The sequence below is a fragment of the Sander vitreus genome, chromosome 11 (assembly GCF_031162955.1).
Source record: "Sander vitreus isolate 19-12246 chromosome 11, sanVit1, whole genome shotgun sequence".
NCBI classification, from domain to species: Eukaryota; Metazoa; Chordata; class Actinopteri; order Perciformes; family Percidae; genus Sander; species Sander vitreus.
In genome coordinates, this window is record NC_135865.1 from 398,179 (window position 1) to 422,320 (window position 24,142).

General features: G+C 41.9%; 1 protein-coding gene across 3 annotated transcripts in view; it reads right to left on the bottom strand.

Moving 5' to 3' along the window:
* gli2a (GLI family zinc finger 2a) overlaps nt 1-10,070 on the bottom strand; it is a 114,047-nt gene extending 103,977 nt beyond the window's left edge. For 2 of the 3 annotated variants that reach the window (XM_078262992.1, XM_078262990.1), the window contains exon 1: nt 9,526-10,070. The gene's annotated coding sequence lies outside the window, so the exon portion shown is untranslated. Of the gene's footprint in view, nt 1-7,276; nt 7,579-9,525 lie in introns of those variants that run through there. The other variant, XM_078262991.1, reaches the window with a different exon arrangement.
* Nucleotides 10,071-24,142: the final 14,072 nt, after the last annotated feature.

A 24,142-nucleotide genomic window follows, 5' to 3' on the forward strand; every position in this document is an offset into this window, starting at 1 on the left:
CCAAAGGTTGTGGCGACAATTTATTAAAAACAGATATCATCCTCACGGTGGCACTAAAGAAAACTTCAGGGATCACCAAAACCAGTAGGCTTCATCCTCTGGGAACCATGAATGTCTGGACAAAATTACATGACAATGCATCCAATTGTTGTTGAGCGCTGACGTTGCATCCCTTGAGTCATGTCGCTAATGTGGCTAAAAATTCTAAATGTGAACATTTGCTGCTCACCTCAGATGCAGATAATTGTAAATTGAAAAGCAAGCAATCTGAACATGTCAGCATGGGCTCTGTAAAATTGTAAAATGCATTTTTCTATGTTTTCCAACATTTTATATTCTGAACTTCTTTGTATTTCCATTGATAATGAAATCATTTTGAGTTTAAAAGTGATGTTTTTATTGCTGACATATCAGAGCTGAATGAACACGAGTCTGACCCTGTAACCATGTAACGGAGGTGTATGGTCTGTGTGTAAAAGTCACAGCTGTCACCGGTGCCACATGGCACACTGCTGAGTCACGCCAGCTTCCTCTCTCAAGCATTTGGACTGGGTCATTCATCCCAAATGTGCTGTTAGCACTCACTCTCGACTGCTTCAGCTGTCAATAACCTCACAACTACTTAAGCAAAACTGGCTTTGTGTGTGTGTGTGTGTGTGTGTGTGTGTGTGTGTGTGTGTGTGTGTGTGTGTGTGTGTGTGTGTGTGTACATGCGTGCGTGTGCGTGTGTGTGTGTACTTGCGTGTGTGTGTGTTCCTGTGGAGAACCACAGCGGATATGCCTACAAGCCAGTGAGTAAAGATTTGGCCAAATCAAAGTTGGCATTTGCTACACTCAGGTTTCACTGTAGTGCCACTTCCACATTGTTGCGGTGACTGGACCAGCAGTAGAAGTGCCTGTGATAGTTGACAGTCTGTGGCTGCACATTGCTAGCCCTTACAAGCCAGCTGCTGCTACGTTCAAGTCAGAGCTCAGGTCTTTGGTGACAGGAGGGGGACTTCCCTTGAAGTTGGGGGAATGTCAGCGTCTGCGTGCGTGCGTGCGTGCGTGTGTGTGTGTGTGTGTGTGTGTTTGCCCAGGACCAGTCAGTAGCAGCTGTCAGAGCATGTCACCAGGTGAGATCTTGTGGTAACTTTTACTCCCTACGTCCACACTAAGCCGGCCAAATTTGAAATGCATCTTTTTTAATCAGCCTTTTTTCAGCTTGCGGCAATCAAATGACTGTACTATAAGGGCATAGGTTTTGTTTCAACATAGGAGGGGACATCTGGGTCGTCCCCCTGAAAATGTTGATCATCAAACATTTCATTTCCTGCATTCTGGTGATTTTGTATGCATCAATTTATGGTGCAAATGTCTTTATTCATGTATGTAAAGGAAATGATTATTCTCCTGTATTGTTCAAAACGTTCTGCATATTCCATCATCATGTTGTTTTTTTGTTTTTTTTAGTAGTAGACACAATTATTGTTAACAGTTATTTTACCTCTTTTGGGGAGTGTGGATTTTTCGAGGGGGACAAATCTACCTCTTCCAAATATTGGGGGGGCGTATATAATAATTAACAGATGAATCGACAATGAAAATGATTGTTAGTTGCGGCCCTAGTTCTTATTGATCTGGTTTAGTGTGGCAGTCTGAGGTACAAATCAGACTCTAAAAGTAATTACTGCTTAAAAAAAAGCATGCATACAGCTTTCAACACTGAGAATAAGAATAAGTATGTAAATGTAGATTTTCCACTGTCTTCACCGACCTTTTTTTTCCCCTGGAATGCTTTGCTACGCTATGACCACCTGTTGACACCTGAGTTCAGTCTGAGAGCAGTCTGACATTACCAAAGCCTTGCATGTGAAACAACTCAGCGCAGAGATGACCCTGCACGTAACTAGTGTGCTTTTCATCCCACTTTCTCTCTAATGAGCTGATTACAAAACATGAGCAAACCTCTTTCTGGCCCAGAGCCAGAGAGCGAGAGAGAGCTTGAGAAGAGAGGGAGAGATGATGGCAGCAGCAGAAATGCTGAGAGGGAGGAGGGGAAGGCTGCGGAGCTAGTTGCTAAAGACAACCACATGTCTCTATATCCAAGCTCAACCCTGACTCTCTCTGTTCCTCTGTCTCTTGTCTCTGGCTTCTATCTGAGAGGAGACTGTGGCCTGGCACTGAGTCAGCACGATCGGGAATCTAATATCTCCCATCATATGGAAACGTAAGAAAAAAAGGAGCCCAACCGCCCAGCCCTTGAGGCTGCGTCGACTTTGTAGCTATGGGAGGGCCTAGAAGTAAATCATAACTTACAAACTCCTTACCCTCTCCCCTCCCAACACAAACCCCAGAGTTAGGAGAACAAACAGATCCCACCTCCCTCCCCTCTCTCTTTTTTTGTGTGTTGGCTGCATTTTGTTGTCAGTGGCCTCTGCGTAGACCCCAATCTCTGCCCCTGCGTCAGATTTAGGCCTGCGGCAAACATGGCAGACAATGCGCCATTGTCTGTGAGCCTGTGTCAGTCTATCTCATTAGCTCGCAGTCACACAGCAAAGCCTGTTGGGTATTTGATGAGGAAGTGTTAATGATACAGTGAAGGGAAATCCTGATCTTTCTCCTTACAGTCAACAGCTAATCATCTTTTTTTACAATTTACAAGGCAAATTCCCAAGGTCCCACAAGATGCTCAGTTTCAGGTTGATATTTGTATTTTGGGTTTTCACTAGAACATGTTTACATGTTTTAATGTTGAGAAAACACTTTATTTTTCTCATACTGTCTTCTAAATATCCCTGTATTCACCCTCTGTCTGAAACGCTCCGTTTTAAGAAAACCAAGTCTGAAAAGCCCAGTCTGCTCTAATTGGTCAGCGTTTACCGATCTTCGGCATCTACGCTCTCGGTGTCTCTGCACCGTCACTGCAGTCAGGGAATGAGTAACGGCACTGTAGTGACACTTTCTACCTATATATAGTATAGTTGTGACATCACAACCGCACAGGAAGTCCTGATAGCTTGTTTAAAGACATCTAGCTTAAATGTAGGAAAATTGTGACATTTTACCAAATGTAATTTTTCAAGGTCCAAAGATATTCAATTTACTACCATGGAAGACTAAGGCAAGCAGCAAGCACGCACACATTTGAGAAGCTGGAACTAGAGAATTGTGGGATTTCTGTTTCTTAAATAACACCAAAACAGTTGCAGGCGAATCGACTAATCATTGTACATTTAAAATTGTGATTTCAACCAGTACCTCATCACTAAATGTGCTGTTGATGGCAAATAAAAAGGATTCAAAGTGTTGGGATAAAAAAAAAAAAAAATACCTGTCACTTTCCATTGTCCGTGGAGTTTATCTTGTGTTGAGATAATGATATTAGCTGCCCCATCCCCCTCCTACAAATGAGCTGACCTCCCGTGACCTGGGCAGAGTTTCCCCAGAAGACCCCGGAGCTACGGCCACCATTGTTCCTTTGTAAGCCCATAGACAATGATGAGGTTACTGCTAAAATGCTTTTGGGAAACTGGGTTTCCGATGAGTCAGTATGTGAGTTAAGGAGTGTGTGAAGAGTTCGGCCAGGATGTGATGGGATCATCTTTGTGCTGTGTTGGTGATGACACTCCATGCATCACACACAGTGCACTGTATATACAAGACGGAATCTGTTTAAGCTTTCCTCCCTTTTGGACATATTGGAGCTGGCTAAGGTCTTGTGCTACTTCTTTTTCTGCCGTTTTAAGAATTACAGAGGCACCGGCATAGGAAGAGGGTTGTTAGACCTTGTCTTGGAAATAATGTTTTTCTGAGACAACCTATTTCCGCTGCAATTGTGCATTCCTGTTCTAGACAAAGTGCTCGGCCTCCAGTGATTGATGAGGTCAATCGGCCTGTAATGAGCTTGTCAGTTATTTTACCATACAGCCCATAAAATGGCTTGTTAAATGCACATCAGGCTAGGCGCCATTTCTCAACGCCATGTGTGTTTTTAGAAGCCCTATGGTACAAACGTGTTCTTTTGACGGCGGCGGTACAATCCAGCGTGACCTCAGTTGCTGTTCTGGGACTGAAGTGCCCACTCATAGCTGCTCTAGTGTAAAGAAGGGGGAGGAGGAGGGGCGGGGGAAATGTGCAACCCCGACCCAGTTATGATGTGAGCCTATTTAACCTTGCACACTTGAGGGAGAATGAACAGGATGCCTCGAGGGGAGTCAAACAACGGGGCGTTAAAACAAGCGGGGATTGTCCAGTGTGCCTCTCCCAAAACCAAAACCAAAAGGAAAGGCAATGGGATTCAGTGAAGGGCTCTACAGATGAATGTAAGTGGCCATCTCTCTCGCTCTCATATGAAGTGCAGGCTGACTGTGAACGATCGCTGTGGCATCGCCTGACACGTAGCTGCCTTTTACAGCCGCCTAAATGGCCATTTAAGTCCCGTCAATTCATCCCTGGACATGAGGGAGTTTCAATCCGCAGCACAGCCGTCCTCTGTGTGGAGAAGACACCACGACAGCCGATCACATCACTGATACTACAATAATATTCATCACCATTCATTGTTATTTGTTAGGGTAAATTATTAGGTAAAAGCAGGGATTTTCCTGACTCAGATTCGGCTCTTTTGGGGGGGGGGGGGGGGACTACGCGCTACAGTAAGCAGGATTGGTCCGCTTACAGTAAAGGCAATAAGTCTGTTACCTTATTTGACAGAAATCTGTATGCATTTAGTTATTTCTGACAATATGATGTCAAAAATGTCTGTCATGCTTGAGTAAATGAAACCCCAATCAACAAAACTGCTTAAAAAAAATTATATTAATATTAAAATACCACTGTTAAAATCCAGGAGAGGTTGCCTGGGTAGCTCACCTGGTAGAGAGTGCGCCCATATATAGAGGTTTACTCCTCAACGCAGTGGCCAAGGGTTCGACGCCAACCTGCGGCCCTTTGCTGCATGTCATTCCCCTCCTCTTTCATGTTTTCAGCTGTCCTATTAAAATAAATGCCTAAAATGCCCAACAAATAATCTCTGGACGGTAAAACTGAGATTAGCGTATCTATTCAAGTTTATGTTCTGCTTGTTCAACGGATGTTTGGTAAATTGCTCTTAAACACAGTCGGAGAGGATCTGATTTGCTATTTTTCCTCTCAATTCTTATCATTTTTGCGCTGGTGATTTTCCTTTGGGGCTGGCTAAAACATCTTTGAGGGGCGCCAAAACTTCCTCTATGAAGGAAAAACCCTGTAAAAGTACCAAACATTTACTGCTAACAGATCCTCGGTTGTAATACTGATATTACTACGGAGAAATATGTTTCCTGTTTCCTGTGCTTAAAAATAAAAAAAGAAGCTCAACAGCAAGGGAAATCCACCGATCTTTGATCTCTTGTAGAATCAAAGAGCAAGGCTCTCCACTTTCCCCGCTGCATATGTTCATCAGGTATGATTGGTTGACAAGTATGGAACGTAAAGATCCTTATTTCGTCATGCTCAGTAGACCAGAATGCACTGCAGCCACAAGACATGTAGCAGCGTCCTTTTGTTTGTTTGTTTCAGACTATAACTTAACTATAAGTTGCTGTAGCCAGGGCTGTCCTCGACTAGAGACATGCTTAACACTTGCTATGATTGTGTCGACTAATCGATCAGTTGATTGAATCGACAGATCTGTAAAACTAGAGTATTGTGTTAGGGGTCAAATTTGACCCGTTTTTCAAGTTATGATATGTAAAAGTTCCATTTACTGGAAGGAGGCTTCATGATATCCCTATATAGGTATTCTGACACAACAAAAGATTTTAGTGAATTCTAAATGTTTCTAAAAAAAAAGTGTTATGGGTAAAATATGATCCGGCAGTTTCATAAGTTGTGGGTTGCTTTGTGAAGCAAATTTGCCCCCACCACACACCCACACACCCATAAGTTAGGTGAGGTGAAAAACAATATTGGATGACAATCATTGTTTTATGAGTATTTTGGGCTGAGGTAAATCACCAGTCAAATATGACCCACTAACACAAAAGACACACCGGGGCTCCATTCACTTCCAGCTAACTTCATGGAGAAGGATGATGGCAGAACAGAATCAGCGATCGCTTTGAACTGAATATTCTCTGTCTAGCTCAGCTGAAAACAGCGGATCTGCAGCACATTACCGCGGCGATCACTACCAAGGCCGTTTGTAACCGGTGGGCTACCGACAACGTGATCTTCACCTGTTCAGCTGACTTTACCAGTTCAGATAGACCGCGACTGTCCTGCTGTGATTACAGACATGTGAACTCACCACAGACAGAGTCCTTGTTCATGGACTCACAGCAGTGTGCTGCTGAGAATGAAAAGAGGAAACACTGGAATGGATATTTGGCGTTATTTTAAACAAACAGGAAACACTGAAGTATGAAACTGCCAATTCGATTGATTCATTAATCGAAGGTGCCGGTCATTCTGGCCCACTTTAACCCCTGCGACTAATCGACTAACGGGAGGCAACCCTACACACACACATCCATTATCTGGGCTTCGTTTAAAGTCACTTCATTATGCGCTATGTAAAAAAAAAAGTTGCCATCACAAAATAACTCCAAATGAAGAGCACATTGATGATGAGCCTTTACTGTGAGAATAATAGAACTAATGGCTCTGCGCTACAGGACGTTTATTTCATTTTTTCATTATTTCATGTTCATTTGATTGAGGACAGGCGCTGCGACATAGACATTTGTGCAACAAATCTCCAATGTACAGCATCACAGCATTTACAGCTATTGCTAATTTCCAATGCCCGTCCCTAGAAGGGCTTTTTAAACAGTCATAGAAACATTAAACATTGACACCATAAAATACCCTACATAAAGCACATAAATATACAAGGCAGATCGGACGGAGCCACTGTGTCTCTGCAAAATCGCCTCAGGAAGGAACTTCAAAACTCAACAGAAAACTCAGATTGGACAGATAGTCTAGCTAGCTGTCTGGATTTACCCTGCAGAGATCTGAGGAGCAGTTAACCATAGTCCTCACAAATCCACCAGAGGTTAGAACGCCAACACAAAGAAATTGGAAGGTAACAGACATCCGGCCGAGAAGAGGGACATCCGGCGGAATTTCAAGCGACACCTGAACAATCCGTGGAATGCCGTGGATATATACTAGGGAAAAGGCAGCAGCTACTCTTCATCCACAGCCACTAAATTCCACTGCAAACGTTTTTCAATCGAACCACAGAGGCCTCAGAAGCACCCCCCCCCCCCACACACACACACACACACACACCCCACTCCCTACCTACCTCGTTCCCACACAGGCTGCGTTTTGGTGCGGGTGCCACACTGAGGTGACAGGCTGCTGAACGGCTTCATTGGTACAGTGCCGTGTCTGAGATCAGTGCGAGCAGGGTCACAGTGGGAAGGCTCAGGGTTGAAGGCATTCGCTCTCTCTCTCTCTCTCTCTCTCTCTCTCTCTCTCTCTCTCTCTCTCTCTCTCTCTACCCCCCCTCCAACTTTAGAGTTTACTCAGCAGGAGTGGGTGGTGGTGGTGGTGTTGGTGGTGGTGATGGGGTGTGCTCCTCCCCCTCCTCAGAGTCACTCAGACTTCACCCTCTTCACCCTCTCCTCCAACCTTCCTCTCTGTCCCTCTACGCTAGACTTCATCGGTATTTGCTTTCAAAAAAAAGCTGTACCCCCCTTCTCCTCCTCCTCCTCCATGGCCTATACCCCTCTGACACACACACACACACACACACACACACACACACACACACACACACACACACACCACCCAGTCACTCCTTTTCCAGTATTTGGTTCATTACATTTTCTGCAGACTTCCAGAAAAGAGGCAAAAAAGAGAGAAAAAAGAAGCAGATCAATAAAGTGGGGCCTGTGCACAGAGGCGATGTGTGAAAACGGGGGCTAAAGCAGCATACATACAACAGCACACAGGGGCTGGGCTGTGGAGATGAAAGTGACATGGCCACTATAGGGTCTCCCCCGAACTGAGGCTGAATGAGCTGAATAGGCTCATCCATTCTTTACTCCTTTCACTCTCCGTAGGCCCTAACTGTTGGAACTCTTCATTCCTTACAATGGCCAAATGCACTAAAACTTTTTCTTTTTTTTCTCATGCAAATCACCTCGGCCCTGACGGGAATTGTCATCATGTGAAGCGGAAAACACACATGCACGGACTCTTACTCGGTTTTCTTTTTTTTTTTTCAAAGATCACTGTTATTATTTAAAACTATAACATATAATTAATTCCTTTTTTATTTACTTGAATTATTCCTTAAGTCGTCTTTTTAAGGCCTGCTCTTCTTTGCCTTCTTTTTTTAATCTTTTCAATTTCAGTTTCTTACAGTATAGGGTTAGGGCCAATGTAAAAAATATCTTTGAGTTCTGAGATTAAAGTCAGAACGCTTACTTGAATCTCAGAATTCTGACTTTAAACTCAGAACCCAAATCAATGTTTCACATGTGTGTTTTACAATAGTCTCCCGTAGTTTCTCATCAGCATGCGAGAAAATAGTTTCTATTTTTCATTTGTATGTAGGCCAAAACAACTAAGGAAAAAAGTGGGACTCATAAGTACATACATGAGTTTGGAGATCATTAGCAGCGCCTGTTAGATAGGAGTAAAAGCCAACAGCAAATATAGCTGCTTAAGGGCCCCACAAAGGCGTCAAGTGTTTGTTGACTGCTCAGGCCGGAGAGCAAACAGTAAACCTTGAATCTTTCAACAATAAGTCCACATCTCCCACAGTCCTGTCACAGGCAGCAGTGTGTCCACGCTGCTACTGCATTCCCCACACTTTCTGCCTGATGTTTGTGTCTTTGCTTTGTGGCATTAAGAGATTAAAACAGTAAAGTGCTCCTAGCCAGATTGTGTGTGTGTGTGCGCGTGTGTGTGTGTGTGTGTGTGTGTGTGTGTGTGTGTGTGTGTGTGTGTGTGTGTGTGTGTGTGACTTCATTAGTGCAATGTGGGACATTATAGGCTAATTGTTTTAATAGTTTTCATACAAGCCTGACAAAGGTGAAATGGTAAATTAAAAAAATCTATGCAAAATGCTTTTCTTGGTGGAAAATGGGCTTAAATTGAAAAAGATAAGCCCTTTAGATTAGCAGACTATTTAAATGGTTGTTTTTTTTTAATCTTAGATTTAACTATAAAAACAGCGTCAATGTTTGGACACTTGGGTGGAAAACAATAGTTTGTGTTAAACTATTACAAGCCATGTAGAGGGATTGGCGCCGTGCTTTCTGATCACATCTCTTCCCATATGGATCATGTTGCAGGACAGAAATTGTTTGGATTCCTGTGTCAGATAAATTCAAAGTGCAAATGAGATGTGAAGCTGCCCTAAGCCTCATCTGCCGTTGACATGCAAGGCATGAAATAGAGAAGGAAAAAAAGGTCAAACACTTTTAACTACACTCCAAGTGTGAATATCAGAGCCGAAATGACGAATGCACACAACCGCAACATTACAGCGACTTCTCCTCCCAAAGCCGCTGCTGTCAGCATCACCATAAAGTTCCTTACCTTCGCTGCCGTCTCTTTTCACTTCCAACCCGAGGCTCTTCCTTTCACTCACTCTTTTTTTTTTGTCCGAGGAAAACTTTTGCCTGGAGTCTGATTCCCGTAAACTAGGACTGAGCTGACAAACGCAAAACGCGCAAACAAGCCTCTCCGGACTTGACACGAAACTCCATGAACTGAGTTCAGAAAAAGAAAAAAGAAAAAGTTTAGGAGACACTCAAAAGTTTGCACGGCATTACCGCCTCCTCTATCTATCCCGGAGAGGGTTTCAGTGCGCAGCACCAGAACAAGTCGAGTCGAACTTTTTCTTACAATCCATCTTCTCCAAAGAGGTGCGTCTCTGCTCTTGTGTGCGTTCTTCCCTTGCGCACTTTTTTTCAGCAAACTGCCATGATGCGTAAAAGCTTTGTTTTGTTTTTTTCAAGTGTAAGCGTAAAAGTTTGGGAGTAAAAAAGCTGTTTGGCTTCACTCGGCAGTTGTTGTAGAGACATGCGGCGGTGTTGAGATCTTCAGGCTGCTGATCTGTTTTCAATCCGACCCCCCCCCCTTCTCTCTCTCTCTCTCTCTCTCTCTCTCTCTCTCTCTCCCCCTTCACCATCTCCCCCTCTCTCACTCCCCTCGCTCCCTGGTGAGTTGGGCCATTTGCTGCACCAGATGGGCCGGGCTAACTCTATCCAGCAGTTGCCGATGGGGCGGGGGGGGGGGGAAGTTAGGTAAAGTTTCATTTATTGTTCGATTTTTCACGAGCTTTACAGTTAACCATGTCTAGCGGAGCCAGTTTTGGTTTACAGGTCCCGGGAATTATCACACTGGGAATACACACACACACACACACACACACACACACACACGTTCGATGGTGTTTTAAGCCCCCAACGTCTCTTCCAGGCAGCGCTGCGACTGTTGACTTCAAGGTACCTAACCTTAACCCTAGCCATAACCCTAACCATAACCATAACCATAACCATTGAGACGTTGGGGGCTTAAAACATCGATAAACCACACGCACACACACACGCACACACATTTGCATCAGTTACATCCGCGCTGCAGAAAAGCAATGTTTTTGTTTTTAACAGTGTTACATCAAACTTTCTTGCAGTTCGAAAACGAGCTGTACTTGTATTGTTTTTTTCCTTTTGGGATTCTGTGAGTGGGTGGACAGATAATCAAGGAACTCTCAGACCTTGAAAAAAAACACACCAACAAACACTCCCAGACCCTTTAGTCGATTTAAAAAGTAGACAGCAAGCAATCCTCATAATTCATGCTTTGTTTATTCCCATCCTTTTTCATCTGAGTTGGAACTTTTTATTCTGCAGTACAGCAGCCAGTGGTAGGCTGTGTTGCAAGGGCGGTTTCAGCCCTTTTTAACTGCTCATATATTGTGAGCTAAGGAGTTCTGCTCTAGGAATATCCCAGCATCGTGTAACTAAACCCAGAATCTAGATGATGCCGAGATCATTCAGAAAACATTCCGAGCTATTTTCAGAAAATAGTGCTTGTCAGCCATTGGTCAAAATCGCGTAAATCTCTAATTTTTAAAAGTTATTGATACTGCATTTTGGAAATGTCTGCTTATCCGTAGATAAATAAACTATTTCATTTGTAAAACCACCTCACCTTTGTAGTAATGGCCCTGTGGATCAGCGTTGAAGGAAGTTTTCTCACAACTGTTGGTGTCTTTCTAGTTACATAGTTCAGGTTTCCTCCTTTCCATGATGGTCCAAAATGATGTTAAAATGCACAGTTAGCGCTGAGAATAACGTTTTAAAAAAAATTACATTTAAAGGGTTCCAGGCACCCCTAAATCACCCCTGATCCTAGAGTCAACCCTGCTGTGTTGCATATAGGCAAACAGCATTGATGTGATTTGTGTAGATCTCATAGAGTAACACTGTCTGTGCCAGATGCTCATTCAGTGTTTTTTATTTTTTTAAGTTCATTGTTATTTTTAAGGAAAGTGAAGTAAAGAGAAGGAAGAAAGTGATCTTCAGCGTTCCCCCCCACCGAGAGTGCATTGTGTACAGTTGTTCTATGCTGGAACACAACTTGTTCACAGATTTGCTGCGAGATTTTAATATTTAAAATATGAACTCAGGAATAGACAACATATACCAGAGCTCTTCAACATGGGGTCCGGGACCTCTAGGGGGTCCTCAGAGTCACTGCAGGGGGGGGTCTCCCTTCATTTTTGAAAGTTGTTTTCAAATTAAAATGTCTTAACATGAATCCAACATATATAAATCCCCACTGATGATAGACTACTGGCCTATAGGTAGTCACTAATGTAGCATCCACAGATCCAGTTCATCCTTAGGATTCACTGTGCATTCATTTAACATTAAAACATGATTCATAAAATCATGCCAGCAATTATTATTTTAATAATAGGCCACCCTACACGTTTACACACATATGCAACTTTATCTTATACAGTATATGTAGTAGGGGGTCCCTGCTCCGTCTCTCTTTTCAGTTCAGGGATCCTTGGTTTAAAAAAGACCCTGACATTACAGTATACAGTAGGGGTGGGAATCACCAGAGGCCTCATACCATATCATCACGATGTCACAATACAATATTATTGGGATTTTAAACATGTTACAATATTCTGCGATATAATGCAATTTATTACCTTTTTTCCAACTTCAAATTATGTCCCCGAAAGGAAACTTTGTCAACATCTGTTTTTATCTAAAAAGATAAATTTCTCAGTTTGTTCATCTCACTTCAATTGTATCGCTGCAAAATGGGATTGTCAAGCAGACAGACTGACCATCACATATATAAGAATAATTCACTACTTGGCGTCTGTGTATCGATACAGTATTGCCACGGAAAGTATCGCGATACTATGCTGTATCAATTCCAGTATAAGCACAGCAGTGGAAAAATGGTCTTAAAACTAGATGTGTGTGCAGCCAAGATCAGATAATAAAGCACACACATCTTTTTATGTAATTCGTAGTGCTTTTTTAATGGAGTTAGCTGTGATAGTTGAATCACAGTGAGACTGAAGCTTTGGGGGCCCTACTTCTTCTGTGGTAGCCTCTGGCTTCTACTGTGGGGCCCGGGGGAGGCAACATTTTCCCCTGTTGGTAACCAAGCCATAATGTGAAAACCCTTCCTTTTACTGTCCCCTAATTAATGTAATGTATACAGTACTTTATTAATCCTGTAAGGGGAAATTACAATGTTTTCACTCTATTGTTATGACATGCATTACACACAGGCCTGAATTACACACACACATGCTCAGTACCTCTACATGCACTAATGGAGAGATGTCAGAGTGAGGGGGCTGCCCATGGAAAGGCGCCCTGAGGAGTTGGGGGGTTCGGTGTCTTGCTCAAGAGCACCTTGGCAGTGAACTGGCATCTCTCCAGCTACCAGTCCACCACCGTACTTTGGTCCGTATGGGGACTTGAACCGGCGACCCTCCGGTTCCCAACCCAACTCCCTACAGACTGCCACCCCCTAACAAGTATTTACCTGGTATTTATGGTATTTACCTAGTATGAAATATTATTACTATGTAATTTTTTTTAGCGCTGGGTAATTGAGGAGGTATTTCTTAAGATTAGTTGCATATTTCTTAGGAAGTACACAATTTTAACTGAGTTATTACCATCCTAAACCAGTCAGAACTACATGGTACTATGTTGAATTAAAGAGTAATACTTGAGGTTTTACCTTGTACTTCAGCTGTAATATATTGAGGTCATTATAGAGAAATAACAGCTGGAGTTAGTAGGATTACATGCTGTTGATGGTTCCAGATGAATAAAAAAGTAATAAATAAATTCAGTCGGTGCCTTAAAGTGTCGGAGTTCGGTACCCAGCCCTATTTACAGAAGAAACACTTGAGTCAGTGGCAGCACCTCAGTCTGTAGGGAGTTGGGCTAGGAACCGGAGGGTTGCTGGTTCAAGTCCCCGTATGGACCAATGACCTGTTATTGGCCCTGGCAGATTATCGGGCTGTTTTATTTCCCTTATAACCGATAAAAAAACCAGATGAAACGTGTTCTACTTTGGCTCAGCTACAGTGTCTGTCCCTCTGCTTTGGTTTCACTCACCACTGAGATGCCAGTTCACCTCCTGGGCGCTGCAAAGGTGCTCTTGTGCAAGGCACCGAACCCCCCCAACTGTTCGCGGCAGCTGTCCAGCAGTGGCAGACATTTCTCCATTAGTGCATGTATAGGACCTGAGCATGTGTATAAATTAAATGAATTAAATTAAAGTAAGCGTGCCAGTGTTATATATATATATAATATTATATATTATATTACAATGTAGTGAGTTACCTTCTCATCCTGGAGCTGAAATGAAGTCCTCAGTGTGAGGCTTCATCCCTTCATGGCCTCCACACTCATTCTTCCCCCATGACTCATCCCTCTCTCATATGAGGCTCGCATGTAGTTTTTTGCACACACATGTACAAAGAAACATGCCAGAGAGTCTAAGAGGCAGCTTGGCATCTCACAGTAAGGTAGGGCTGCATCGATATGAGGAAAATCCGCGATATGCGTTAACATTGTTGAATATCGCGTTAACGATATTACTCCCAAAAAATAAACTAATATTAAGTACAATTAAATTATTAATACAACAAATTGATTGTTGTTTAAAAAAAAAAGCAGCAACAATAATTCCTTTCCAAAAATATTTTATTGAACAAACTGAATTGAACATAAAAAAGCACGGTTAAAAAAAGAATGACAGGTACATTTTGTATCATTTGTATCTTGTATCTTTATTGTGGTTTTATTGAGCTTTTAATGATTATCGATTTGTTTTAATGTATTATTCTTTTGGCCTGTGAAACCCTGTGACTCTGTCTGTGATAAGTGCTATAAAAACAATTTTTTAACTTAATTATAAAGTGCAGTTTTGTACTGATGCTCTCTTTCAAAAGAAAAAAAAAGAAGAAAAAAAAGGTTTGCGATGTGTCGCAGCCTTTCGTAATGTGTTTATTGTTCAAGTTGATATCACGATGACGATAAAAAAAAGTGCAGCCCTATCTTTAAGTGACCCGCCTGGTCTCTTGTATGTGGGAGAAACTCCACACAGAGTGGTCCCCGGCAGTTCAAAAGCCTGAGCCCCTGTTCAGCTCAGCAGCAGAGACAAAAAGTAGGGACAGACCGATTATCGGCCCTGGACGATTATCGGGTCGTTTTTTGGCAGTTTTCGGGGTTTTTATTTGCCTGATAACCAATAAAGTGAATGAATTAAAAAGTGTTCTACTTTGGCTCGGCTACAGCTCTGTCTGTCTGACTGTCCTCTCCACCACACCATCTGACTGTCTGGGTATTATGTTAAAAGTTTCTAATTTATTAAATAATTGCTTAAAGCATTTAATCAAAGTGTTGTGTTGGAATATATAACATTCCAAAATCGGTTTCATTAACTACTTATAACCAGTATTGGCCTTGAAAAAACAGTATCAGTCGATCCCTAACAACAAGAGGTGGATAGATGGAGAGGATGAAAAGAGACAGACTCCCAGAGGGATTGTCAGGCGTGGTTGGTCCCAGGGCTGGAGGTGCTGCCACCTATTGTCTCTGGGTGTGGTTGTATCATGGCTGAGTGGCCATGAGCGACCCCTGGGGCTCTGTGGGCTTCTGGGGCTCCGGGGGCTCCGGGGGCCTCTGGGGCTCCGCGGGCCTCTGGGCCTCTGCACCGCCTCCCAACAGGCTGAATGCCCAAACCAGGCTCTCTGGCCTTCTCTTCCCTCCTGGTATGGTCTTACAAACAGGAATATTTAATGAGCGTGTTTATCGCATGTACAGTGGTGGAATGTAACTAAGTACTTTTACTCAAGCACTGCACTTAAGTCCAAATGTTGAGGTACTTGTACTTTACTTGAGTCTTTTCTTTTCATGCCACTTTCTACTTCTACACCGTTACATTTCAAAGAGAAATATTGTACACATCTAGCGGATCCCATCTAGCATCTACCATCACAGAGGGAAGAGGAGGAAAAGGAGTCAAGGTGAGGAGGCGAAGAAAGTTTGATAGGGAGGCCATAAGATTATGGTTTTATCATATTGCCTCATGCATTCCTTTGTGATAACATGTGCAGCCTGGGATGGTTACCCACATGTTTATGGGGTACATGTTGTTTAGATGAACTCACCAGTTTTAGTGGATAATATAAGACTCATTTAAATATGATGTTGCTGTCCAGATCTCAGTGATTCATAATGATGCTGTGTGTAGATTTGACTGATACAGTATTGGTATGTTAGTCATCATTATACTATTTACTGTTGCGCAGTGGTGTAGTCTAGTGTATTGTAGTGGGTATACTGTACTGTATATATATTGGCCAGAATATGTCTGGGAGGGGGGTCTGGGTGTCCTCCCCCAAGGAAGTTTTGAGCATCAACGACTTCATTTCCTGTATTCTGACACACTTTTATGCACCAATTTACGGTGGAAATCCCTTTATTTAGCCTATTCAAAATATATTGGAAAGTATGTTCCTGCGTGTCATTGGGCATTTTTAAGTGGGTATATGGAAATCCTGGAGCTTTCCTAGTGGGTATACTGCGTATACCTGCGTATCACATAGACTACGCCACTGCTGTTGAGTCATTTTGATATGTTCAGTGTACCAGCACATTTGTAATCAATATTAGTCTCTTTGCCCATTTGATTGTTTAGTATCTTCTTCTTCTTTTTCTTTTTTAGTATAGGTATTCATTCATTTTTTCCGTAAATTATTTTCTCATTTTAAGGGCCAATGTTTGAATTTCAGTGTTTGGCAATGATCCAAATGCAAGTAGTAAAATGTCTAAGAATATCTATGAGTGACATGTTGCTTCTTTAAAATTATTTTGATGTGCACAGAGGTTTTAATACATTTTCCCTGCCTAAAAATGGACAAAAATATACCTGCAGAAATTGGGTTATCCACACAAAAGTACAGAATATTAGCTTAAAATACTATTACATACTATTATTACTATCTATAAGGCACTTTAGCTTAAACAAATCTATGTTGCTTTTAGATGTCAAAACCCCTAAAATGCTGTGTTCTCCTCCACCTGTACTATACATTCAATCTGTGATATGTGGGGCTTATTTGTTATGATGTGCAACGTGTCCCCATTATCAGCCAGCAAAAACCATTCCAACCACCAAGTAGTCTTTGAGAACTGCGTCTGCATAATAATTTCTTCAGGAGTAAAGGGGTAGAAAAATGTCACAGCGCACCCAACAAAAAATTGTGATAAAACAAAGTTAAAGTGCTGGTTTTTAAGTGCTTCAAAAATAAGTAGGATCTAAATCAAACAAATATAACCAAAGTGTGTGCTGTTCCTTGGTTCTAATTATCAGCTGGCTCATGACCCTCAGATTGTCAACATTCATAACATAATAAGACAAATAGGAGAGACTCTTTCAACAAAAAATCCTGAACAATCTGTTCCCTGATTGACACACATGTGGATCAAACAGTTGATCTGAACGACAGGCTTTTCCATGAAGAACTAAATTACTTTGTTAAAGTCGTGTCAAGTTGTAATCATATGGCCCCAAATCACAACCTTGCCTCAAAGTGTTTTATAATCTGTACAACATAAAACCCTTAGGATAAATAGGGTTGACTTCACTCCCATGCATGTAGAGTGGACGAGGTAAAGGCAGCCCTCTGCTGGAGTACAGTGGTGACTTTGTCCTCTCATCTTATCAGCCATCACGGAGCTCCTGACAGTCTATTCAGCCACACTCTCTGTGGCTTTCACAGCACTGCAGGCTGTTCTCAGGGCAGCAAACTGGTCAACTGTTCCCTGTGTCCCAGGAACCCTCTGCGTCCCAGGTACCGTCTGTGTTTCAGGTACCCTCTATGTCCCAGGTACCCTCTGCGTCCCAGGTACAGTCTGTGTCCCAGGTACCCTCTGCATCCCAGGAACCCTCTGCGTCCCAGGTACAGTCTGTGTCCCAGGTACCGTCTGTGTCTCAGGTACCCTCTGCGTCCCAGGTACCCTCTGCGTCCCAGGTACCGTCTGTGTCTCAGGTACCCTCTATGTCCCAGGTACCCTCTGTGTCCCAGGTACAGTCTGTGTCCCAGGTACCCTCTGCATCCAAGGTACCCTCTGCGTCCCAGGTACCCTCTGCATCCCAGGTACCCTCTGCGTCCCAGGTACCCTCTGCGACCCAGGTACAGTCTGTGTCCCAGGTACACTCTGTCTCCCAGGTATGCTCTCCGTCCCAGGTACGCTAAGGTTCAGGTTGTTTATACCTGTTGATGAGTATTCAGACAGGAGCTTTTTTATTAAGCATTTTATTTGACATGTACTTAATAATTAAAGTAATTTCAAAAGTACTTGATTTTTTATTTTTGACTATAGGGACATTTCTTCAAGTCTACTGGGAAACTCTTTGGTCCATCATACACATGTCATACTACTATAATAAAATACTATAATAAACCAGTGGTTCCAAACCTTATTGGTTCGTAACACATTGAATAAAGTCAGGTCTACTTGTCGGTTTAGTGTGGACTTGAGCTGTTCAACCAAAGAGGAATTTTTCCTTCTCAGATTGTTTCATTTGAGGGATTTTTAGGGGGCCTGAAGAGGTGAAAGTATTTAGTATTTCACACACAAAAAAGATAACATTTTGAAAAAAACAACATTATCTTGTGTCACAGAAGTATCTGCTGCCCCTCATTTTCTTCTTGACTCCCAAGTTTCAAACCACAGCACTTTATCACACTTACTACTATAGTGCTAGATTTTTTTTTAAAAAGTACTTTGGACAAGTAACTAACTAAATGAAAAGGAATACATTCAGTCAGTCTCACAGAGTACACTGGTTGGAAGAATCAGTGGCATGGATTTCTGAGGAAATGCTGCCCTCTAATGATTATTTTGAGGTATTGCAGCTTGTTTGTCACTAAAGGCTCAATCATTAATTTAATTTAATGACATGTTTATTCACAATTTCAGTTTCTTAACTGATCTTCATTGTAAAATGCCCAATAGGCCTACTACTGTGTTTACAGTCCTCTAACAGCAGTACACCTTTGATTTAGATTTAGAGAGATTTATTGAGTTTACAGGCTCATCATGGTGCACCCACACAGTGTTAGATTACCATCTATCTGACCCTCTTTTTCTTAGTTTTGTTGCATCTGTTCATGGAGAAGTTGTACCTTTGTCATTCTCATTGATTGGTGAAGTTTAGTGACCTTATGTAGCTCCAGCATATCTCCACCCTGACCAGATGTCTAATCAGCCATAATAGGGAACCCCTGTGTGGCTGGGCAGGATCTTTACAACTGATAGTACTGACCTGTGAGTGGGAGTGGCAGCAGGTGTAAATCCTGCTGAGGAGAACCTTTAGTTTACATTTGGATTGGATGTCAGAAAACTTTTTCTGTAAAACAAGCCTGTAACACCAAACCATCTTACTGTACATATCTTTTATGTAAGGGATAATGTAGAGCGAGGCGGTCATTATAGCAAATACAAAACCGACAGGGTGATCAGGACCCCGACTTGATGGTTGAAGGCCGTCGAATTCAACCAAGCCGTGTAATATATTTTATGAAATGTATACAGTATATTGTGCAATAACATGTTTATACATCTTTATGCTCACTTTAAAGCCTAAGCAGGTACTGTACATATCAGAGATGCTCAAAAGTTTTTGAGTTAGAGTCTAAGTCAGGTCTCTGAGCTAGAGTCCACATATTTAGCATTCAGCTCTTCTTTTGTTTGGGCCTTCTTGTCTGAAGTTTTTAAGGCCAAAGCTTTAGATAAATGGCACAGCAGCTGCTGGTGCGGTCGACATGTTTACGTGTTGCGTAGGTAGGTTATAGGTTACACAGGGAGGTGACTAACATTCAGCTCATCAGACGTTTCCTAAAAATAAAGATTGTTCACGAGTCCCTCATCTTGAGTCCTAGTTGAGTCTGAAGTCTTTTGAGGCACTGTGTGTGCAACTTAAGTGCGACTCGAGTCCAAGTCTTAAACTTGAGTCCCCATCTCTGGTACATATACATTTATTTATCAATAGACATACTGTGTCAACCTCTGTACATAGAGACATGTACTACTATTACTACTACTACTGCACCAACTACACCACAGCCGCTGTTTGCAACAATTTAATCTGTCTGTCTGTCTGGTGGTTACTGTAACTTTGTGTACGATCTAATGCAATCCAATTCCATTTTGAATGAACAATAAAATCATAAATGAAAAAAGTCTTTGGCGATTAGACCCCCATCGTGACATTAAATTCCCATTGTGACGTCATCATGGAGAGTGATTAACGCTGAAATGAAAGCTGACAGCAACAAAGAGGAAAACCTTTAAATATTGACCGCACGAAAACTAAACTAAAAGAGTAAACGCCCCCTAATCAGCTGACAAGGGCGTCAAGCAGAGATACCGTATACAATCAGTACTGCTCCCAGTACACCACATGGACAAAACACACACACACCAGGATTGATAAACCGTGCAATAAAAAAAATTGCAATACTGTATATACATGTTTAAAAAGCCCTTCTAGGGACGGGCATTGGAAATTAGCAATAGCTGTAAATGCTGTAATGCTGTACATTGGAGATTTGTTGCACAAATGTCTATGTCGTAGCACCTGTCCTCATTCAAATAAACATGAAATAAAAAAATAAAAAAAATGTGACTATTTATTCTCTTTTTACTTTTTATTTATTTAATGTTTATTTATCTGTGTACTACTTAATAAAGGATTTTGAATCTTGATTCTTGAAGCAGGAGAAGAGGGAGAGAATGGAGTGAGTATAAGATAGTCTTTGTGGATGAACTTACGCTAAGCTTCATTACAACAATAATTTTCAGTTTTCAGCGACACTGTCAGAGAAGTATTCATTTATGTTGATAACGAGGGTGTAGTTTGCAGTAATGTGTTATGGGACTGCATTATATATTATATATATATATATATACAATATTTCCCTCTGAATTGTAATATCATATAACAGAAGTATTCATGTACACATAAATCAGAATTGTACTCAAGTAGGGGAATGTTCTTTCTTGTATTATAAATATCACAAAACATAGTGTGTGACAAGTCTGTATTACAAAGTTAATGATAGTGTAATTAAGGTACTCTCAAAGTGAACTGTAAACACACCATAATTTGCATATAGACAGACATATAACAGTGTACATGCCTCATAAGGACTCAAACATTATAGCTCATAGTTACTTTTCGAAATTGTACATACACTTTTGGTGACACAAGATTTCTAGTTTCATGAGATTAGAACAAAATATGCATCCTTTAATTGGACTAACTGGGTGAATCAGTTCCAACTGTAGTTGATGTAAAAAATATTTCCAAAAACCAACAAGCTATTACAGTTTATAGTTTTTGGAATTTCTGTGTTGAAGTTGGATCTCACATGAAGTGTGAACCCTGTCAGTGAAAGAGGAGCTCCTATCTCTGGATTTCAACACATTTGGCCAGAGGATCTCTGAACACAGCAGTGAGAGTGTGAGTTTGGTTGTGACTACACTGCTCTGAGCCCTGTAAGCCTCAGTTCGCTGCCTGGCCAGGCATTTGTTCTGGCTCCGCTTTGGGAATCCTCATTTCCAGCATTCTCAAAGTGGCCATCACAAAAGAGCATCCGTCCGGAGGTACGAAAGCCACAAAACAGCCCTATAAACTGAATGGAACTGTCTCAGAGGCCATTTCCTTGCTTTGGGTTGTAAATCACAGCGTTTGAGGCAGGGAAGGTTTATGTTGTTTGTGCACAATCTGCCATCACTTCAAAGCTGTGGGAGGGGACCGAGAGAGGTGGGGTGGGGGGAAAGAGGGTGTTGTCCCCCTTTCAGTGACTCATGGTCAACCTCAAAGGACCCGCTCTCTAACATCCGGTCCAGGCATTTTGTTGGCTTAAGGGGAGACACTACAGGCATTTTTATTATATACGCATAACGCATATTTCGAGTTTTTGGGCTATTCTGCTTCCAAAGCATGTTTTCTTACAGACTATTGGGAAAAAAAACATCCAACATACACATTTAGACGTTTATTTTACCCCACTTTGTCTCTTTGTGCCCGTAAACTTCTCCTAAATTCACCAAAAGTTAGCATTAGATAATGCCTTGCTTGCATATTTAAACATAAACATTTCAGAAAAGTTGTACTGCAAAAATGTGTGTGTAAAAACATCATTTTTAAATTTTGAGTTTTTGGGCTATTTTGCTTCCATAACATTCTCCTTTCAGACTAGGTTTACAATACTTACATTTAAAGGCCGTTTTCTGAGTATTCCTCAGACTCTGAGCCAGATATCTCCTCTTCAGTAGCACTTACATACACCACACTTTCTACTTTTATTCCTATCTGTGTTCTGAAGCATTTTAAACATGGCTTGGTTAATGTATCATTCATAGCCTGATTTATATAACAATATTTTCTGATTTATGGAGTCACTGTTCCATTATCTTTATTGTGACTATTATTGCCGCTGTTCATCACACCCCCAACCGGCCCCGTCAGACACCGCCTACCAAGAGCCTGGGTCTGGCCGAGGTTTCTCCCTAAAAGGGAGTTCTTCCTCGCCACTGTCACACTAAATGCTTGCTCTTGGGGGAATTACTAGAATTGTTGGGTCTTGTAAATTATAGAGTGTGGTCTAGCCCTACTCTATCTGTAAAGTGTCTCGAGATAACTCTTGTTATGATTTGATACTATAAATAAAATTGAATTGAATTGAACTGATAATGAGATATTCAAAATGCCCTCAATTAAAACCTTTGACTCTAATATGTCAACAATATGAACCAAGAATTGTGAACCTGGCTTTATCCAACGTTCACATTTCTGTCTGGGGCTGGGTTACCAACTGGGTAGTCTGGATCAACGGAAGTATAGTTCATGGATAATTGCCTGACATCCGGGCGTGTTTCCGCTCTCTTTTTGTTGCTGTTCTCAAACTCTTTTCGAGAGTTTTCAAGTTTTGAAGAATATATTTGGATGGTGCAACAAGGGACCGATTGGTGGGATTGCTTTGGACAGAGTACACACGGAGATATACTGGTAAGAGTTAATGAGGTTTAACCATGTATCCAGCTAATTTAGCTCATGTTACTGTATTGTGTCAACAGTTAACTGGAAGAAAGTGGTCAAGCAGTTGTCATTGTTTGAGGTTTTAAGAATCCGGCAGGTGGGAACAAGTAATTTCTAACTTTTAAGACTTCAGAAGCCAACTGAGCCCTAATTTCACTTTCCTCTACAGGAAGAATTACAAAGCTGCTTTTCTCGGAAAAGACTTTGCCTGGGACTTTCCTTCATCTCCCTCACTGAGGACCATGAGAGCGTAGTTCTGGTCACTTGAGGTCCGGACATGTGACCGCAGATTTCTGCAGATACAGTAGCTGTCAGGCTATCCACAGCCAAAGCCTCACCGCAGCAGTCCCAGCTGGCTGTACAGTCGGCCACAAGTGCCTTGTCTCCTCTGACTCATGGCCCAGTCTGGCTTCTCCGAGTCAGGGTATAGCGTGCGGCTCAGAGCCCCATGGAAGAGCATCAGACGTCAACACACACCCCGACCACTAATCACACATTAACAGTCTCTCTCAGGGGAGGAATCAGTGAGCGACTTCTGTGATGTCTCCAAATGATCCAGTAAAACAAAGTTTCCTCAGTGTTACGCTCAGAAAGAGAAACAAATTCACACATTAAAGAAAAGGTTTACAGCTGGAGCCAGGTTTTTTTTAATTTTTTTTATTTATAGAAGTAGTAAATGTGCGTTTACTGTTTGTGCTGAGTCAGGGCCGATTCCAGGATCAGAGCTTTTAACGTCACTTTTTTAAACGTTATTCTACTGTGCTAACTGTCCATTTTAACATCATTTTGGACCATCCTGAACTATGTTTCCTTACATAGATCAGGAAACACTGAACTATGTAACTAGAAAGACACCAACAGTTGTGAGAACACTTCCTTCAACGCTGATCCACAGGGCCATTACTACAAAGGTGAGGTGGTTTTACAAATTAAATAGTTTATTTATCTACGGATAAGCAGACATTTCCAAAATGCAGTATCAATAACTTAAAAAAATTTGAGATTTATGCGATTTTGACCAATAATAATAATAACTTTTATTTATATAGCGCCTTTCATGAAACCCAAGGACACTTTACAGAATTATGGAGGCTATACTAAGGGAAGTTGTAGGCTGTGGTGAACAGGTGGTGTTTCAGGAGTTTTTTTTAAATGTCCAGGGATGTAGCATTTTGGATATCTGCAGGCAGGGTGTTCCAGAGGGATGGGGCTGCAACACTAAAGGCTCTCTCTCCGAAGGTACAGAGTCTGGTGTGGGGAATGGAGAGCAGGCCAGTGTCTGAGCAGGTTTCGGGGTGGGGGTGTATGGATGAAGGAGTTTGGCGATAATGGCTGACAAGCACTGTTTTCTGAAAATGGCTCAGCATTTTTATTCTGAACGATCTAGGCATCTAGATTCTGGGTTTAGTTTCATGATGCTGGGATATTCCTAGAGCAGAACTCCTTAGCTCACAAAAGATTAACACAGACTTAAAAAAAAACTTAAAAAAAATAACCCCTGTTCCGAGTTTAGATTCTCCCTCAGAGTTGTGTGCAA